We start from the raw sequence: 20,269 nt of genomic DNA on the forward strand, positions 1-20,269 counted from the left end.
ACGATAGAAAGGTGGGACCCAAGTTTGGCCGAAATCTGACGTAAAGTGTGATGGAGGGCGGCGGTGAGGTTCCAGCGAGGGATGTTCGGAAATTCGGCCGCTGGGCGAGGACGCAGCAGCACCACGAACTAAAACCAAGCCGTGAGAAGGGCATGCAGGAGGCGAACAAAGGACGTTCAGAGGAGCGATGTCTAAGGCGAGCCGCGAAGGGAAGGGCCGCGCGAGGGGGCGAGGCGCCTGGCGGGCGAGCGGCAGGAAGATTGAAGGCGAGCAGGAGGGAGAGGGCACTGAGTCGTTGTTATGGAAGGGTCGGGCGAGGTAGGGAGATAAAATGCGAGAGTGGACGGGGAGAGGGAGAGGATGGATTAACCCGCGAGGAAGAGGGTTGGGGAGAGGGCCCTGGTGGCGGGTGGCGGGGAGGGGGCAACGGGCCGTGGCTGTACGGAGGACAGTGGAGCGGTACGAAAAATAACTTGTTGAAGTGGTGATGCTTAAGTGAAGGCTGTCATGGGAATAGGGGCGGTAATACAGTAATTGGAGCTACACTACATTTTGCTCGAGGTGCATTTCCGCGAGGTTGAGGGTTGTGTGGAGACGCTAGTCTGGATTGAGGTATTGCGTTCGGAGCCCAGCCGGGCTTTGATGAGGGAGGCCGAGGTTATCAAATTACTCATGTTTTTTTCTCTCTCTTTCTAGGTAAGTGGTTTCTTCCGAGAGCGACCGAAGGAACCCGGTGCCCGTAAGTTCTCAATAAGTGAACGGATTTGTTATATCTAAATGTTGTCTCTTAACTTTACGGCCAGACTTGTGGAGGCGACGAAGGAAAACTTCCCAGATTCCTTTTCTCAGACTTGACTTGGTTAGCATAGGTTGTTGATCAGATAAGTATCAACGCCAAGCTGGAATGTGGAAAGAAAGCCGGAATCCTTCCTTACACCCAGATTGAATGTCCCTTTACTCTCGTGGAGATTAATAATCATAAAGAAAAGTTTTGAGCTCTCTTCGTCATGCATTTGCAGTCAGCGAGTGGCTGCCCTTCCCCCTCCCCCCTCCCCGTCTTTGGAGCCTCCAGATACTTCGGCGACTTTTTATGCGGCAATTATGTTTGGGCGGGCGAGCGGGCGGCAAGGGCGGCCTGCGAGTTGACCTTTAAGTGCCGCGGGAGGGCGCGCAAGACGAGCAAACCAAAAGGGCCGCCTCTGATTCCTTGGTCGCTGGTCGAGGGCGAGGTTTCCACCGTTTCGAGGAGGGGCTCGAGTGAGGGTGAGGCAAAGCGACGCGGAGGTAGCAGGGGCTGTGACGGGCGGGGCACGGGCGGGCGGGCGGCTGCACGAACGTCAGGTGTGGCGGGCGCGGCGCGGGGTGGGCGGCGGAGAGGAGCTGAATATTTGATAGGCTGGTGGCGGGCTCAGGACGCTGCTCGGGACGGTGATTCCCGGTGGACGCTCACCACATTGATCACCACTCCGCCACCACGCGGCCACCACTCCAGTGCCACTGCCACCGGTGCCGATGCCCTGCGGTTCATTTCGGCGGTGCCACAACCACACAGCCCCGCTTTCACCGCCCCGCCTCCAGGACGACCGCCCAGGCTAATGCCGCCGCCGTTTCAACCGAAGTCAGATCCACTTGCACCGCCGCTTCACTTCCGACTCCACCTCCACCTCGAACGCCATTGACCCTGCCACCTCAGAAAGCGCCGTCCCTGCAGCAGAGGCCTCCGCCGCCGCTTCCATTCCCGCCGTCAGCCTTGTTCGCTGCCCGTCTATCGCGGGGCGCGTGTTACACCATCTGGCGTGTGACGGCACGGTGCAGCGAGGCAGCATCCATGATAAGCTCTGCTCCTCCGAGTGGCGGCGTCACCTGAGCGTTCGGCCTGCCGCTCCTTCAATAATTCAACGACACTTCGTAGACACCGAGGTGCACTCACGACTCCCGGGCCACACCTCTTCTCTCCCCGGTTCGCAGGGCCGCCCGCGTCCGCCTTCTCTCTCTGGGCGCGGGAGCTTGCCAGGGCGGGCGCCGCGGCATCGTCTTAATTCACTGGCTGAGATGAAGGCGGCGCGGCTGGGAGAAAGGCTCGGGCTGGGTCTAGGAACAGGGCTGGGGGAGGGTTGGGCTGGGGAAGGGAAGGGCTGGAAGGGATCTACCGCTCGCGACCTGTCGAGCCCCGGGGAGGGAAGGCCGAGCTGACTGGGCGAGAGGCGATAGGAGCACCGCTGCTGCGATGTGATTATGCATCAGGATTCGACAGAAGGCAGCGAGGAGGCGCCATAGGCAGCGGAGCCGTCTTGGAAGAAGACTTGGCGGATTCTGATTCACATTATAGTTGATTACAGTTTGCATTTCGTCGTGTCAGTCGACATTAGGTTGTGATTAATTACGAAACGACGTTTGGTCGAGGCGACGCTCGCATGTGTCCCCTCTCGCTCGTGTCGGACGGAGAAACCTCCAAGAGGTTCTTTTTTCTGTCCGGGTGAGGGTTTCCGAGCGGGGCGCTCGTCTAAGAGAGCTCCTATAAAGCGCTGCCCTTAGTTTTCTGGTAAACAGGTAATCGCAGACTGCAGCTGGCGGTACGATAGGTATGACGGGCGTGGGCAGAGGTGTTGCAACGAGGCGCCAATTGCAAGTGTTAGCGTTAATATTATGTAGACAGTGGGGGAGAGGGGTGACGTGCGCGAGGTGGGCGAGGCGGCGACGACCTCCGTGGCTCCGCGCTCATCACCACGCGCATCATCACGCTCATCGGGCATCATTAGGGTCATCACTTCGCTCACCACTTCGTCATTACATCCAGAACCCCGCCCACAGCGCGTGCGTGGAGTGGTCTCGGGCGCAAAGCGCTTTAGCCAGGGCAGCGGAACCGGGAGGAGATCCTGCTGGTTACCTGTGAGGGGAAACCGATGTCAACATAGGTCCGAGAAGAAAGTAAGGGAAGGTCGATGACTCGCTTTATTTTGTTCCGTCGTAGCCTCTCATCCCGAAAAGGTAGACGGCCGTAGGGTCGCGCCCGACGGACTTTCGTAACGTGCGGTGGCCTGAGTTGACGACACACAACAGCTGCAGCGCCCTCGTCCAGGACACCCCTTCATGTTGGGAATAGCATAGATGTAGTCCGCAACAACCTGTCTGAAACCTCGCCCCCAGCCGCCCACCTCGAAGCCTCGCATACCCACCCAATGGCTTGCGGGCGGCGATGGGCGGGATTCGAAATGACTGCATCGGCTCATCGGTGGCTACTTGGCCGCTGGCCGTTTCTGCTCGTTATGCCAAGTGGAGTCTGCTTGCCGTCATCGCTACTATGGCAGAAGGGCGGAGGGCAGGCTTGTCTGGCATGGCATGGGCAGCGAAGTCCACAGGAGGGCAGTGGAGGGCATTGCCGGGTGCAGGGTCGGCAAACAGACCTCTGTTGGGTGTGCAGACGGCCAGATGGCGAGGCCCGGCCCGCTTGTGATGCCCATGTGTGACTGCGCTGACTGAGCGCTCGCAGAAGGGCGCTTGGGTCGGTGCGCTATTCCTCTACCCGGACGTGTGCCGTGCGATCAGGGGGTCGTCGAAGGATGCAACATGCTTTGCCATCTTGAACGCATGTCATGTTACGTGTCGATCTGTAATAACGAAACTTGAATTTTGATATTCATTACCTAACCAAAGAAGATTGATTTATATATACTGTATATCCATTACACAAAGTTACACTTTGCAAATATTTTTTTTTTCTAAAACTTGCCTGTGCGTTTGCTGATTCGAGCGCCGAATTCTACTCGGCGTTAGGTTGCCGTGCGCTGCCCTCTTAATGGCGTGCGCATGACGCATGGCACGCATGTCTGTTTGCCCGGCGGTCGTAGGGCTTGTTCCGAAATGAACGCAGGTGCAAAGGCACGCGGCGGGAGCGGGAAGGCGCATGCGTGAATGATGCCACTCGACTTGGGGATGAGGTCAGGCAGCGTGGGCCGCGCCGTGGCACCCCCACCCGCACCGTACGCTTCACGCCCGCCATCCTCCCGCCCACACGCCCGCCAGCCATCGCCCACATGCTCCTGCTTGTCTGCACTGCGCTCACCTAGAGCAGGGATATGGCGCAAGGGCCTTTGCAGTGCCTTGGCCATTCTCGTCCACGGTTATGGGGAAAGGACAGAGACGACATTCTGCGTTACACCGCCGCAGAGGCTGACACCGGCCGAGCCCGTGTCCTCAAGTGCTTTGGCTTTGCGAGAATCCGGACGCGGCGCCGTCGCCTCACTGCGGCTCTCTGCGATCGCAGATCCGCCTTTCACTGGGTACTCTCGGTTGCCCCTTTCGACGTGCGTCCGCGGGAAATGCACTAAATTACTTACATGACATCTAGCGCGCTGAATGCCACTGGCGGATGGACAGTGCATCTCTCCCGACCACAGCATGTCACTGTAAAAGTAGCACTTCCCAGTAAATTTGTATAGCGTATATTTAGATGTTTTATATATATATATATATATATATATATATATATATATATATATATATATATATATATATATATATATAGTATAATTACGATAACGATAACAGAATTACGCGAGACCTTATTTGATCAGAGTGGGGAAGGAAGTCGCGAGAATCTGGTGTGTCTATACATATTACAGTATCCATGGAACGCCGGGCGCACGCAGGCCGGCCGGAGGCATCCGTTTCGCCGAAGCCTCGCGCTGCGGATTCAGGCTTGGATTCGCCGCCAGCCAAGTGGGACCCACCTGCACCGCGGCCGCTGCGGCGCAACCAGCTGCGCCTCGCTGCCACCGCTTCCTCTGGTGCTGCCATTTCCGATTCCTTTTCTCAAAGCCAGTTTGAAACCAACTGGCCATGACCTATCGAGTTTCAGGACGGGCGAATGTTGGGCGAAGGGCCCCAACCCTCGGGGGAATTCCCGGTGCGCCACGCTCATTGGCGCGTATATCTGAACGCTCCTCGGTCGCCAGTAATGCTCCGTACGGCATGGCAAAACTTGTCAGTATTGTAGAAATGTTTACAGCACTGAATGTGCGCATCGCCAGGCGCTGGGAAAGACCGGCGGGCCATCGGCGGAGGCGGGGCCCTCCCGTGCCAAGAGGCGGTTGATGGCCATTGTTTGTTTTTTCTTCGCCGAGGAAGGGCCTGGCGTCGCGGCGCGGGCGTTGCCATCCAAAGTGTGGCGTGATTCAGCCTCGCCTCAGTCGCCGCCCATCGCCGCCCGCCGGGCATTGCGCTCGCGGCGCCCACGATAAAGAAAGGTTCTCGGTTCGTAAGCGTATCTGGCAGTGATTTAATGGCGAGTTGCTTGAGCCGGCGTGGTGGTCGGCGGACCACAGGTGTTCTGCCGCTCCCTGCGTGATTACCTCGTGCGTCAGTCCCACCCCGCTCTATCCCCACCCTCGCCGCTGTACCCCTGCCCCTCGCCGCTGTACCCCTGCCCCTGCGTTTCTGCATCCCGCCTCGCTCCCTAGTTATTGCTCTAATGACTTCGCTCGTGATTGTTAGCGACGCGGCTGTGGCGAGCGCAGAGAAGTGTGTGCGCGTGTGATTGCGAGCATTTAAGATGCAGTGGACGTAGGGCGGCTGTCAGGCCTCGTCCCCTTGACTCCATGACTGCACGTCGAGGCTTCCTGTCAGTCCTTGCCTTTGTCTCTTTCCTCCTGCCATCCTTGCGGCTTCTTCACGTCTTCCTTCATCCTCTCTTTCCTCCTCCTCCTTCTCCTCTTCCTATTCCTCCTCCTCCTCCACCCCTCCTCCCCTTCCCGATTTGGGTCATGGTTAGTCTTAGGCGCAACATTTTCGCACCGACGGCTTGGTGGCCTCTGCTGATGCCGTCGATCGCGGTTTTTATGTTTGTGCCTCATTTTTCACTGTTCTTGGTTCTGAAGACATGCACCCTCAGTGTGTGTGTGTGTGATTATATATGTATATATATATATATATATATATATATATATATATATATATATATATATATATATATAGGTGTGTATGTATATATATATATGTATGTATGTATGTATGTATATATATGTATATATAGTATGTATGTGTATATATTATGTATGTATGTGTATATATTATGTATGTATGTGCATATATTATGTATGTATATATGTTTGTATGTATGTATATGTATGTGTGTATATATATATATATATATATATATATATATATATATATATATAAGGTATATATAAGGTATATATTAGGTATGTATGTATATTTATGTATATATATGTATATATGTATACATATTTTTGTGTATATGTATACATATTTTTGTGTATATGTATGTATATTTATGTATATATATGTATATTTATGTATATATATATATATGTATATATGTATACATGTGTGTATGTGTATGTATATATATGTATATGTGTATACATATGTGTGTATATGTATGTATGTATATGTGCATATATGTATGTATGCATATATGTATATATATGTATGTATGTATTTGTAATATATATATATATTTATTTATTTATTTATTTATTTATGTGTGTGTATAAATATATACATATATATGTGGGGGGGGGGGGCATGCATGTATGTGTGTGTGTGTGTGTGTATATATATATATATATATATATATATATATATATATATATATATATATATATATATATGTGTGTGTGTGTGTGTGTGTGTGTGAATATGTATGTACGTATTTATGTGTGTGTGTGTGTGCGCGCCTATGTCAGCGTGTCGTGTGTGTGTGTGCGCGTGTGCGCCTATGTCAGCGTGTCGTGTGTGTGTGTGTGTGCGTGTGCGCCTATGTCAGCGTGTCGTGTGTGTGTGTGTGCGTGTGCGCCTATGTCAGCGTGTCGTGTGTGTGTGTGTGCGTGTGCGCCTATGTCAGCGTGTCGTGTGTGTGTGTGTGCGTGTGCGCCTATGTCAGCGTGTCGTGTGTGTGTGTGTGCGTGTGCGCCTATGTCAGCGTGTCGTGTGTGTGTGTGCATGTTTGTATGAGCGAGAGGGCGAAGCGAGGAGGACGTGTGATCGATAGCCAGCTCGGCGAGGCTTCCGCGACGTCTGCCGATCACCGCACCGCTAATGAGTCCCGCGCCCGCATCCTCACGCCCTCACTCGCGTCCGCCCCCCCCCCTTCCCCACTCCCCCTTTCCGCCTTTCCCTTCCCTCAGCGCCTCCCCCCCCCCCCCCCCCCCCACTGATTGCGTGAGCCCCGTTCTTCGCGGCAGTGAGCGCCTCGGCCGCCCGCGCGCCCACCACTTGAACTCCGCCATTAGCCCCCCCCCCCCTTCCCTTCTGCGCCCTCACCCTACAAGCATTAGCTGACCACACCTGTGTATACATCTCGCCCTCACTCCACAACCACTTGTAACATTTGTTTGATCAATTAATGCGGGTCAGCGATAGCGGGATAATGTAAGCACATCGTGGCTCCCCCAGGCCGGAGGGCGCTCGCAGCTGACACTCACGCACCCAGGGGCGACCGCGGCGCGGAAACAAACAAAGAAGCCAGACTGGGCTGCTGCAGTTCGGCCAGTTGTTAAGCAGGGCAGCGGATGACTGGCGATGCAGCAGCCAAGCCGCAACGAGCTGACACCGTCCGGAGTGTCCAGGGGGAAAGTCAGGGGTCGATAGAGGGAAATGCCAGGTCCGATGCCCAGGTGCCGCTCCGATCCTCAGCAGCACAACCATGTCGGAGCCTCTTCTTAGGGTCTCGAAGGTCCTCGTCTGCGCGGCAGCCTTTTCTTTGCGTCTCTCTGTTTGCCTTGTTTATCTCTTCTCCACTCTCCCTTAGCCGCCTCGAGACCGCGAAAGCGCGTTTCGCCGACCGGAAGGGCTTGGTCGACTCTCGCGGCGGCCCCACCGTTCCCGTCTTTTTGTCTTCTCTCCCGTGTTTACTCGCTCCCCCGAGGGGCTGGGCTCCCCCCTCCCCCCGGCTGCCTCGATGGACCAAACTGTACGATTATTTTCCTCTCTTTCGCCCATGGAGTTTTGTTTTTGTCTAGCTGGCTTAACCGAAGGTTCTTGCAGAGTTAGCGTATGTTTGGTGTATGGCAAGTTTCCCTAATGAAATGGAAAGCGCGTTTGGTTAATGGACCAATCCGTACTATGATTTGAAAAAAGTATGATGTGTTCCAGTCCTCGAAATGGCCGAGAAGAATAGCAGTGGAAAAATGTTGGAGCGATAGGGGAGGTAATTTGTGTTAAACAAAGGAAAAGAAATAAGTTGAGGCAATTAGCATTTGTTCTCCATATGATGTGACTGAGCTCGACCCTAAATGCATGAGCCTTTGTCCCGATGGCTGAGGGAAAATGTTTTCACGGGCACAAAAGAATATTAATTATCTGTATCTGCATTATGATAATTTTGACGTGGATATTGTGCTCAGTGTCAGGTGGAAAAGGGGAAAAATGTCTATTAACATTTACATATTTCATCTGGATTCGATCACCCCCTGTGGCGTGAGGTGAGTGGGCGCCCGGGTGGGCGTGGGATGGGCGCCGCGACGCCCTTCATCCGCAGGATATAGAGAGCGAGGCGGCGGAGGAGGGGCCCGAGCTTCAGTGCATTTTCCTCTTTATGTTTCAATAAAAGTCATCATACTCCAGAATCCTGAAGTGGTTTTGTTCTTACTTAAACAGATTTGAGCTGCACGGACATGCCAGTGTACGTGAGGTATAGATCACATACGACATTCAGTCACATGACGCCTTTTCCAAAAATTACTCATTAGATTTCAAGACGTAAGTGACATATTTATGATCATGCACTCCGTTGCCAGCTCGCAGGTCGAGTCGGCGTGAGTTCCGCGGGGAGCGGAGGTTGCTCGCCGCTGCGACGTGCGGCGCACAGGTGTGAGGCGTCACTCGCAGGTAATTGCGGCGCCGCCTAATGTGCGGGCCCTGCATCATGGGCTTCACGTCGGCCGGTCCTTGTGCGGCCTCGTTTTTTCCGCTACAATGGACGTTTTGTTTGATTTCTAAAAACGACGCCGAAGATGTTGCGCGTGCATTATTGAAGCAATAAATTGCAGAATATAGTATAGTGTTGGAATATTGGTAAGGCATTAATGTTGCATTGTGTAGCCTAGGATATTGATGAGAGGCGGTGGGTGGGCCGCGGCGCTACAACAGGACCCGGGAGCTTGGACGCTCAATCATGCATGGGGATCCGGCCGCTACCTGGCTGCTGGGACCGGCCGCTCCCGCCACGCGGATAAAACGCTAAAATGGTTCGGCTTGATACACCACCGGCTGAAAGCGAGGCTCTCGTCGTCTGCTGAACACTCGCAGCCCTGCCCTCGCCGCCACTTCCGCACGCCCTTGCGCCTGGCCCGGGGGCACCGAGGGCGCGGCCGCCCTCAGCCTGCACCAAGACACTCGCTTTGTCACAGGCGGGCTCGCCTGCCCCGCCTGCTGCTCCTGCCCTCGATATTAATGCACAATGCATGCAGGTGGTTACTTATATAGTGTGTGCGTATGATTATAGATTTATACACTTGTGTGATGTGTATGTCTGTATGAGTACGTGTGATGGTGCTTGTGTGTCCCCGTTATAAAAACGGGATGGACGTGTTTGGAAACTTTTATCTTTGAAACGAAAATGGATGCTGACTTGGCTCCTTTTGCAGTAGGGAAGCTTCTGCCAGGTGTGTGCGAAAAAGATAACTTTTTTGCGATCGCTCAGGACGCCAAGGAGGAGGGAAATCACACACACACACACACACACACACACACACACACACACACACACACACACACACACACACACACATATATATATATATATATATATATATATATATATATGCATATATTACATATTATATATATAATGTGTGTGCGTCTGTGGAAGTTGAGAGTGTGTGTGTGTTTGTGTTTGCGCGGGCGCGCGTATTTTGCTCTTCCTTTAGCCACTAGAGCCTCGTCCGGGAGAGCAGGGTTGGTATTGGTGTGGACACGTGTATATTGCTCTGTTCTGGATTTGTTCTAGACGCGGCCTCGGCGATAGAGCGCCACTGATTTTCGGGGACTGAAGTGCATAATGATCCCGCGATGCCGTTCATAGATTTGTACCAGAAAGAGAGAAAAAAATAGATGTGTCAGCAGGCCAGACCCCGCTCAGGTTTGCTCGGAAAATGCTATGCTTTGAAGGTGCGGTATCGAGTGGGGGTCAAACTTCAGCTTAAGAGGACGAGGCTTCACGGGCGTCGGGGGGAGGGGAGGGGGCTGGGGGGGTCGAACACTCAGAAGTGGACACAGAAGGCGGCGCTGGCGTGGCTGGATCTCGCAGAAGGTGGGAAGAGAAGTGCATTAACTGAGATGATTTTGACTCTGGCTCCCCCTCCTCCTTCCAGGCCCTCCTTTGCCCCTCCCCCCCTTTCCCCATTCTCGTATGCGTAGGGGACGGCCTCATCCATATTATACATACACATTCAACTGCGCTTGTACACTCAGTCATTCACTCGCTCGCCACTCATCGCCCGCCCTTACACGTGCTCAGGGCCTCACCCCCCGCAGGCGAAGGAGGCGCTGCGACGGGGAGGCAGCAGGCGGGGGTCAGCGGACGGGGTCATGAGCGGGTCAGCGGTGCGTCGTCGCCTCCCGGCCCTCATTCGCCGTCGGGCGGGCTGGCAGGTCTGGCTCAGAGCTCGGGGCTGATGAGACCGGGATGGGGCTGGCGGGGGGAAGAAAGGAGGCGCCGACGGGGATAGGCCTTGGCTCGTGCTCAGTGGTCACCCTCGGGCTGAGGGAGGACGCCGTGGACGCACGTGGGTGCTCGACGCGTCCCTTGAAGGAGGGGAGCCGATTAGGGCGGAGTCGATGGCCATCCAAGAGTCATGAGAGGGCGGGGGACCCTTTGCCTCGCTCCGCTGGCTTGGATTTTGCAACGACGACTGGATTGGCGGGGGCTGGCCAAAGAAATCGCGTGTGCCCGCCGGCCTGCATGCGTGGCTCGCCTCGGGTGCCCGGCCAGGGGTTGCTGCACACTGTACGAAGTAGCTGTCACCGTCACCTCTTGGCAGTGGTCTCCACTTGGCGTAGGCTTTGGGTGCAGTAAGCATTTGACAGAAACACCCTCGACCCGATAAGCATTTCTTCCTGCATGCGCCTGCTTGTACCTGCCTGCCTGCCAGCATTTCTTCCTGCAGAGGCTATTATCATTCAGCATTTGAAGGGTTGGAAATAGCCATTTTGCATCCATGCATGCGCAGGGCATCGCATGGGGGTTCTTCGGGAGAATGAGGCGGTGATGACGTGGCAGGACGCCGGCAGGATGGCCGTAGTGAGGGAATATGGAAGGATGACGGCAGCTTCGGTGGAAGTGGCAGGGGAGGCGCCCGGCAAGAGTGGCTGGTGCATACATACAACCACGCACACACGCACACACACGCGCGCGCGGTGGCCATACGCTCCCCACCTCCTCCTGCACGCTGCCCATATCTTTTTACCAAGTCCAATATATCCGCGCAGGGAGGGGGACGTTCAGACTACACACTGCTGCTTCTGGGGCGATGGTGATGGTAGTCACAGGGCGGGAGTGGCATGGGAATGGTACGCCGGCGGTTCCTGGTAGAGAGAGGGGGCTCGCCATGGTAGTTAGGGCAAGGCGGGCGGTCGGGCGGTGCGGGAGAGGCCGTTCTGTGCGTCGGGTTGTGTTGCATTGGTAGCTATGATGCAGTTATGATGCAGTCGGTATTCGAGGCTGTAGAGGTGGCCGTAGGGCGAGGGAGTTCGGTGGTAGGAAGGGCGGCGCGGACCTAAGAACTCATTTAGTAAATTAGCCACAAGGGGAAGGGTTGGCGTCCCGGATGAAGGATGGTTGGGCCGTCCCCCCTCGCCGCCCCCCCCCTCCCCAGACACACTCGCACTCACTCACTCACTCACCCAGACACACTCACTCACTCACCCGGACACACTCACTCACCCAGACACACACTCACTCACCCAGACACACACTCACTCACCCAGACACACACTCACTCACCCAGACATACACTCACTCACTCACTCACCCAGATACACTCACTCACTCACCCACACACACTCATTCACTCACTCACTCACTCACCCATCCAAACACACACTCACCCATCCAGACACACACTCACCCATCCAGACACACACACACTCACCCATCCAGACACACACACACTCACCCATCCAGACACACACTCACTCACTCACCCATCCAGACACACACTCACCCATCCAGACACACACACACTCACCCATCCAGACACACACACACTCACCCATCCAGACACACACTCACTCACTCACCCATCCACACACACACTCACTCACTCACCCATCCAGACACACACTCACTCACTCACCCATCCAGACACACACTCACTCACTCACCCATCCAGACACACACTCACTCACTCACCCATCCAGACACACACTCACTCACTCACCCATCCAGACACACTCACTCACTCACTCACCCATCCAGACACACACTCACTCACTCACCCATCCAGACACACTCACTCACTCACTCACCCATCCAGACACACTCACTCACTCACTCACCCATCCAGACACACACTCACTCACTCACCCATCCAGACACACACATACACTCATTCACCCATCCATCCACACAAGCACTCACCCAGACACACACACTCACTCACAATTAACTCCATCTCTCTCTCTCTCTCTCTCTCTCTCTCTCTTTCTCTCTCTCTCTCTCTCTCTCTCTCTCTCTCTCTCTCTCTCTCTCTCTCTCTCCCCTTTTCCCTCTTTCACTCTTTCCCATTCCCTCTGTTCCTTTCTCTCCCTCTTCCCCCCTCCCATCCCCCCAAACCTCTCTCTTTCTTTCTTTTTCTTCCTCTTTCTATTTCTCTCTCTTGCTCTCCTTCCAAACACATCTTTAAACCATGCAACAGACCAAAGGACATGTAAACCGAGCGCCTCAGGCCTTCCGGCCGAAGAAGGCGCTGCTGGTCTCAAGTGCCATGGGCGCGCGAGTTACAAGGGGGAAAGGGGAGGGGAGACAACAAAAGTCACGCCGCCGCTGAGGTTGTGCAGCAGCTGAGTCGTGTGCAACCAGCTGCATTCCGCCCCCGCCCGTGCACCGCCCTTTGTCCTGAAGCTGCGGAAGGAAGCTGAGGACCATAGTTGTCGCCATTACCGCAAGCCATGCGAAGCGAAGATAAGAGCCTAGATTTTAGATTAAGATGTCTGTAACGTGATTATTGAACCATAGGAACGTCTGCGCTTCCGTTAAATTTTGCCAATCTATTACTTGTATTACAACTTTGTATAAAATCTTACATCATGGTATACAGGTAAACATTGATGACTAACTCAAATCAACGCCGAAGTCATGGCTTTAGCGTCGCATTCGAATCATTTGCGGTAATGGTGATGGTTGCTGTGGACTCGAGAGACGATGGGGGTGGGAGTGCGGGGTGGCCCGGGTAATGCACCTTTTAACCCAACCAAAGCGCGCATAGGCCTACAGGAGTGGCAGGCAGATGCGCATGTGTTTGGTAGAGGTCTTTAAGAGGTCTAGAGTCGGGGCACTAGACGCCAGGGTCTGTCTCTCGGGCGCTCTGACCTTCCGTGAATGTTTTCCTGCGGGAGATGGCTGGGATGAAGGGGTGGTTGTTGGTTGGCCTTACTCCCTGGGATTGAGTTGTGTGTCTGTTAGGTGTCCGTGAAATAAAGGCTGTGTATTGATAATCTGGCTTGACACACGCCTATGCTTGCCCTGTCTGCATCATGCCCACGTTCAGTATTGCGGGAACATCGTGATGCTGAGAAGAATCGGGCGCCTCGCATCATGGCTCTGTCGGGCTCAGAGTGCAGCGACGCCTGGATCTGCATGCCAAGGCCAAGCAGATAAGCAGGGCGCTGTTGATGTTACGGACCGTGTTTCGAAGGCTGCCTGCTGATGAGCGGAGCCCCGGCCCGGCGCCGCAGGTATCAGCCGGAAAGGGGAGCCGCAGCTGGACATTGGGCACTGTTTAATATGTAATCGGGCGTGGTGCGCCACATAAAGGTATTGTACCGGGCGGGAGCGTCGGAGGGCCAGGGCCGTGGTGCCACGGTGGTTGATGGCGTGCCATCCACCGTGGGTCTTGGCCTCCGCGTTTTTATCGCCGCGCCGCAATGAAATGAGAATGACCGTGCGGGAAATGATCGCGGGCACATATGTGCTCCCCTCGGCTGACTTATGGCTTTCATTTCAAAGTAATGAATGTTTTTTTTTTTCTCGTTGCAGGTGAGTGTCGGAGTTAAGCCGTGTGTTAAGTTGGTTGCCGGCATGGCGCTTCCCTCCGCAGCCGTCTAGCCGCCGTCACGCAGCTGGTCAAGGTGAGTCAAACGGCGAGGCGAGAGTGGGTGCAGTGAGTAAGCCCATGGCGACCACGTCCCTCGCAGGGCCATGGGGCAAGTTAGTGAGCTGGGGGGCGGGTGAGGATATGCGGGGGGAGGGGGAGTATTGTGTGGGCAGTGAGTAGCGAGTGATGATAAGAGTGAGTGAAAGGGTGAATGCTAAGGCGGAAAGGCAAGTGCGAGGCGAGCGAGTGGCTGCCCCAGATGGGTGAGCGACGAGTGAGTGCATGCGGTGAATACCAAGCGAATAGACGACATGGTGTGGGTGCGGCGGTGGTGAGTTACAGGACACATGGTGTGGGCAGTGAGTCAGAGTGGAGACACGTCACCGACGCCGAATGGGCTTACGGCGTCACCGCGCGCGCGCACGGCCACACACACACACACACACACACATACACACACACACACACACACACACACACACACACACACACACACACACACACACACACACACACACACACACACACACACAGATTTATTGATCTATATCTATCTATCTATTTTATCTCTCTCTCTCTCTGTATATATATATATATATATATATATATATATATATATATATATATATATATATATAATATATATATTATATAGATAGATAGATAGATATTTAATATATATGCATGCACTTGCATTCTGTTTGTTGAGTTTGTGCGTGTGATGCGCCGTCGGCCGAGCGGCGACGTGTGACGCGGGCGTGACGCGGAGGCGAGCAGTGTGCAATGCACTCGAGGGCGTGAGCGGGCCTGGCACCGCGCGTGGAGGGGTCGCTGACACGCCGCCGCCGTTAACGACTTGCTCTATTCTTAGTCGGTGCTTGTATCGCCGCTCCGCCCAGCCGCCCGCCTCCCCCGCCCGCGCCACCGATGCTGGAAGAAGCGCTGCTGCCCGACGCGAGGGCGGCGTGCAAGGAGGGGAGGCGGTAATGAGGTAATGACACGGGCGGTGAGCGATGAGGGAGGCTGGCGGCGCGAGGGCGGCCGCGCCCGGCGATGCGGACACACGCGGCGATGACAAAGGACGGTCGCGGCGAAAAAAAATCTGGGCGGCGCGCAAGACCGGAGCGTCAGGGGGGGAGGGGGAGCGGGGAAGGGGGCTGATGGTAGTTGTAGTCATGAGGGGAGGGAGGGGAAAGAACGCGAAGAGCGAGGCAAGCGGAATGTGCGGCCGACGGGAATGGAGGTCGCGTCGAGCCGACAGAAACGGCAGGAATCGGGGTTAATGGGAAGGCGTCGTCTCCTGGAGGCGTCATTGTGCGCATAATGGTCGCCATGGCGCGGGGCATTCGCGGGGTGCACCGATCCCAGCTGCGGCCAAATAAGAGCGCCCGCCATGAGGCAAGACCGCTTTGCCACTGATGCCGCGAAGATTGCACATCTATTTTTCAGCAAGAAGGTAACACGATACGGCTTAGCCTGAAGGTCGAATGCTCCATAGATCGTGTCCATTTCTGCTCTGGCAACTATGTAAATAATGAGTGAACATAATGGGGTTTGTGCTTTGGAAAGTTGAAAAGAGAGCACGATGATCAGTGGCGGGTGTGAGCCGGGGACATCCTGTCCTGACTCGGTGCAGGGGCCGCGGGTAACGAGTATTACAGGAGATCTCCCTTATCGGGCAGGGCGGGCGGGCGGGCGCCGCGCTGCCCGTTTGTGCGTCGCGCCTTCCTTTGTCATCGCAGCGAACACAAGCTTGCCAATGAGAACTCGTAGATATGGACACATTTATAGAGATATACATGGATATACATATATATTTATGCATTTTCCATTCGCAGTCACGATTTTTTAATATGGCCAAATGTGGCCGAGTGAATGTGTTCGTTTTCCGCGGGTCATCCGAGAGGCGACGCGGGGAATTTGAATGCGCGCGCGCGGCTCCTTCGCACGAGCTGCGCGGCGGGAAGGGCGGTTCGCCGGCGCTGTTGGGAGGGGATTTTTTTTCCGCTCATGTTGACAGTTAACAAAAAATGGCAGGCGAGTCGCGGCCGCCTTCCAGCAGGAATTTCCTCCCGGGAAGCCGCCATGTGAGAGCCGCCAGCTGTCCGCGGCCCGCGTGCTGTGCGGCCGCGTTAGTCCTTGATAATGTGGGTTGCGGCCGCGGGAGAAGCGGGCATCGGCTATTTTATTGCCCGCGCTCGTTACCTTTACAACAATATCTTTAGTTACCTGGAGTTGGTTATAGAAGTTCAGCGGAGTTATGGAAGAAAATTGCTCAATAAATAGCAGCGAGCGCATGCTAGCACGACGAGATGTGAACCGCGATTAAATGCTAGTCCGCTGCTGTGTGTTTGTCGCGGAATGGCGGCGGGAGGGCTTATGGCTGTTGTCGAGCGCCGTCATAAATGCAGCATAAGGTCATAAATGGACGAGGTCATAAACACAGGGTCAGGTCATAAATGGCAGCAACTGGCCAGCGGCGGCCGTGTCGAATCAGCGAATCTGAGCGCCCGCGGATTTCCCTCGCCGCCGCGACCGCTTACGGAGTGGTGGAGGAGCCCCGGTGGATCACACCATGGCAGTGGGCGTGGCGGAGCAATGGTAGATCGATGGTACAGATAATGGTCATGGTAGCAGAGTGGAGCCAGCGGTGGCATGGAGATAACCCCGAACAGGATCCGAAGTGACCCGAAATAGATGGAGGGGAAAGAGCGGACTCGACGTCGTCAGCGGGTGGCTACGGCGGGGAAAAGAAACCTAAAATTGATTCCCTGCTTGTTACGAAGGGGAAGGCTGGACGTGCGAGGGGAAGGCTGACCAGAAGCGATACGAGGGAAGGACTGGGAGGCGGTGAAGAGGAAGTTCAATCGGGGAGCGCAGCGCTGAGAGGAGCGGAGAGGGGAAGAAGTAGAGAAGGTAGAAAATGTCCAGAGGAAATCGCGAGAGCGGATGTGATTAAACGCAGAGCAGAGGGCAAGGGAGGAGGATGAGGAACCAGAGCCAGATTCGCGGAACACGAGATGAGGACAGAGACGTTAGACAGGACACGGGCGGCGCTGGGGGCGACGCTGAAGGAGAACAACGCAGGAGCTTTCTTGGGCGCCGGCGTGGCGAAAGTGGATTAGAAAAAGTCGGAGGAAAAATCCGGGAAGACGCGAGCATATAATCCAGGCGTGGATAAGGCCGGCAGAACGAGGTAGTGAGGGGTAAATACCTTGGCAGTGATACAAATACAAGGAGGGGAAAGTCATATATGATGGATAAATATAAAAAAGCGGGGAAGGGTAAGGGGACGGGAGCTTTAGAGATGAAGGCGAGGGCGAGGGTAGCAGGGAAGTGAGCGAGGGGCGGCGCTGGAGCCCTCCTGGCAGGCCGGGATGGGAGCCGCGGGAAAGGCAGGGCGGGCTAGGCAGCGGGATGCAGAGGGAGGCCGGGGTGGGGACTGGGGTGCGGAGGGAGGCCGGAAAGTGACCGAGGGAGAGAGGGAGGCCTGGAAAGTGACCGAGGGAGAGAGGGAGGCCGGGAAAGTGACAGAGGGAGAGAGGGAGGCCGAGGAAGCGATGGTGAAAACCAGGATAGCAAATTCGATAAAGTTTAAGGGATAGTGAAAAGGTCAGATTCGGCTGGACAGTGAACAGGTCCTATGGAGTAGAGTGAAGGGAGTAGCAGTAAGAAACAGTGAATGGTTCCGGCCACCTCGTCCTCGCCGTTCGAGAAGGAAGCGGTTCGCCGGGTTCAGGATGGGCGTCTGGGCGGCCTCGTGGACGGCTGTGGGTTACGTGTTTGTTGGCTGCGTTGTGCTCGGGGAGTGAGTGGTGCTGGGAAGGATGCTGCGGCGGAGGGCAGCGTGGCCGCAGAGAAAGTCCTGAGGGAAGAGTTTGGACGTGAGAGCGGCGGGGTTATGACGCCCCTGGCCGGGCCCGCCGCCCCACCTGCCGGGCCCGACGCTGGTCACGGCACGGCTTTAGTGCGTGCGGCGGAGGGGAGGAAAGGGCCGGAGGGCGCCGCGCGCCAGGGACGGAGCGGGAACGACAGCAGTTGCGTTCGGGTGCGCGAGTGAGTGTGTGAGTGAATAAGTGTGTGAGTGAGAGAGTGAATAAGTGTGTGAGTGAGAGAGTGAATGAGTGTGTGAGTGAGAGAGTGAATGAGTGTGTGAGTGAGAGAGTGAATGAGTGTGTGAGTGAGAGAGTGAATGAGTGTGAGTGAGAGAGTGAATGAGTGTGTGAGTGAGAGAGTGAATGAGTGTGTGAGTGAGAGAGTGAATGAGTGTGTGAGTAAGAGTGAATGAGTGTGTGAGTGAGAGAGTGAATGAGTGTGTGAGTGAGAGAGTGAATGAGTGTGAGAGAGAGTGAATGAGTGTGAGAGAGTGAATGAGTGTGAGTGAGAGAGTGAATGAGTGTGAGTGAGAGAGTGAATGAGTGTGAGTGAGAGAGTGAATGAGTGTGAGTGAGAGAGTGAATGAGTGTGAGTGAGAGAGTGAATGAGTTTGTTAAGGAGAGAGAGTGAATGAGTTTGTGAGAGAGAGAGTGAATGAGTGTGTGAGTGAGAGAGTGAATGAGTGTGTGAGTAAGAGTGAATGAGTGTGTGTGTGTGTGTGTATGCGTGTATTCTATGTATGTATGTATGTGTGTGGCATCATGTGTAGGATGATGTCAGGCTGTTAGAGAAACGTTAATCCGCCGTGCCTGCCCGACGGAGAAAGTCCTCCTGGCTGCTTGCACATCACCTGCCCGCAGTAATGGCTTTGCTTGCCCCTTCCTTTGTCGTCCTCCCAACGCCCCCATTCCCCTTTTCCCTCCGACTTGTACCTTTTCTCTTTCGCCATAATTCTCTCTCAAGAAATGATGATCACGTTCTTAACATGTTCCGCGTGTTGCTACGCCACTCGGTGATGTTGGGTCTGTTTTTCTCTGCTGGTTGATGGGGCTTTACAGCAGTGACATGACACCGTTCCTGTCCATGCGTGCTGCGCCGAGGATGTGTGTGCAGCTGCACGCAGGTGATGCCAGCGGCTCGGAGGTGGAGGCAGCGCCAGCGAGACAGGAGCATGTGCAGACAATCAAGTATTTAACCCTGGGGCCCGTGCTGGCCCGACCCGACCCTCGTAGATGACGTAGAAGTGACGCGCGTGATGCGGCGGCCTCCGAGGGTGCTCACGGCCCTTCACTCGGCTCGCGAGACGTCCGGCCTCACGAAGATGCTGCTCTGACGACGCGCCGCCGTTCCCTCTATCTCTTGAGAATCCAGTCAAGAGACGCACCATGTTGCAATGTTGCAGCCCCTCATACCCCGGCCAGGTCGTGGCATGAGCATGGCGGCCCAGGCTCCGTTGCAGCCTGGTTGTTACGGGCACTGTGAGCGGGCCCCCTCCTGGCCTCTCTCCCGCCCTCCCGCCCAGCACACTCCCCGGGGGCGTCGTCCAGGCAGCCGCGCGTCAATTAGACTTTCTTGCTCGACCTGCCCCCTCCCCCTCACCGCCCGGCCCTTCACAGCCCCTCACCCTCCCCTCGCCCTCCCTCCGCCACCGAAGCGACAGTGGACGGGCGGCAGCCGACGTGACTGTGCATTTCCCGTCGATATATAGAGCGTGGGTAGCGTGTCGTCACATCCTGTGCTGCAGGTTACCCTCGACCCCCAGTCGAGCTCTTCCGCCTCCCTTCTCCAGGAACCTCATCACGACTCCACCTTTACGCCCCCCCCCCTCCTGTGTTTACGTGAACATCTCGCTCCCGACTTGGCTCGCTCCCTCGCCCCCTCCTCGCTCCCTCGCCCTCGTCTGCTCTTCGTTTTTGGCCGAGATTAAGTTACGCCGCCGTCATTATCGCTCCGTTCACTTTGTACGTACTGTAAGTATTGCCAATAGACAGCGTGGGCGAGAGCGCCGAATATTCCGAGAATAACTGCACATTGGCTGTGTGTGGCTGTCTTTGCTGACCTACTGATTGACAGGGCTGATAGGCAGGCTCCGGCGTCGATGTTTTTCGGGCGAGGAG

At 55.2% G+C, this 20,269-nt stretch overlaps 1 protein-coding gene across 18 annotated transcripts in view; it reads left to right on the top strand.

Annotated features, from left to right (window-relative positions):
- The window catches only part of LOC113821235 (uro-adherence factor A), a 125,931-nt gene that overhangs the window by 67,887 nt on the left and 37,775 nt on the right, over positions 1–20,269 (top strand). For 11 of the 18 annotated variants that reach the window (XM_070120705.1, XM_070120716.1, XM_070120714.1 and 8 more), the window contains exon 2: positions 14,219–14,310. The exons of 5 other annotated variants lie outside the window; for them this stretch is intronic. The gene's annotated coding sequence lies outside the window, so the exon portion shown is untranslated. Of the gene's footprint in view, positions 1–721; positions 740–5,234; positions 5,254–14,218; positions 14,311–20,269 lie in introns of those variants that run through there. 2 more of the 18 variants (XM_070120708.1, XM_070120709.1) reach the window with 2 other exon arrangements.

Source organism: Penaeus vannamei, chromosome 4, assembly GCF_042767895.1.
Source record: "Penaeus vannamei isolate JL-2024 chromosome 4, ASM4276789v1, whole genome shotgun sequence".
Taxonomy (NCBI): Eukaryota; Metazoa; Arthropoda; class Malacostraca; order Decapoda; family Penaeidae; genus Penaeus; species Penaeus vannamei.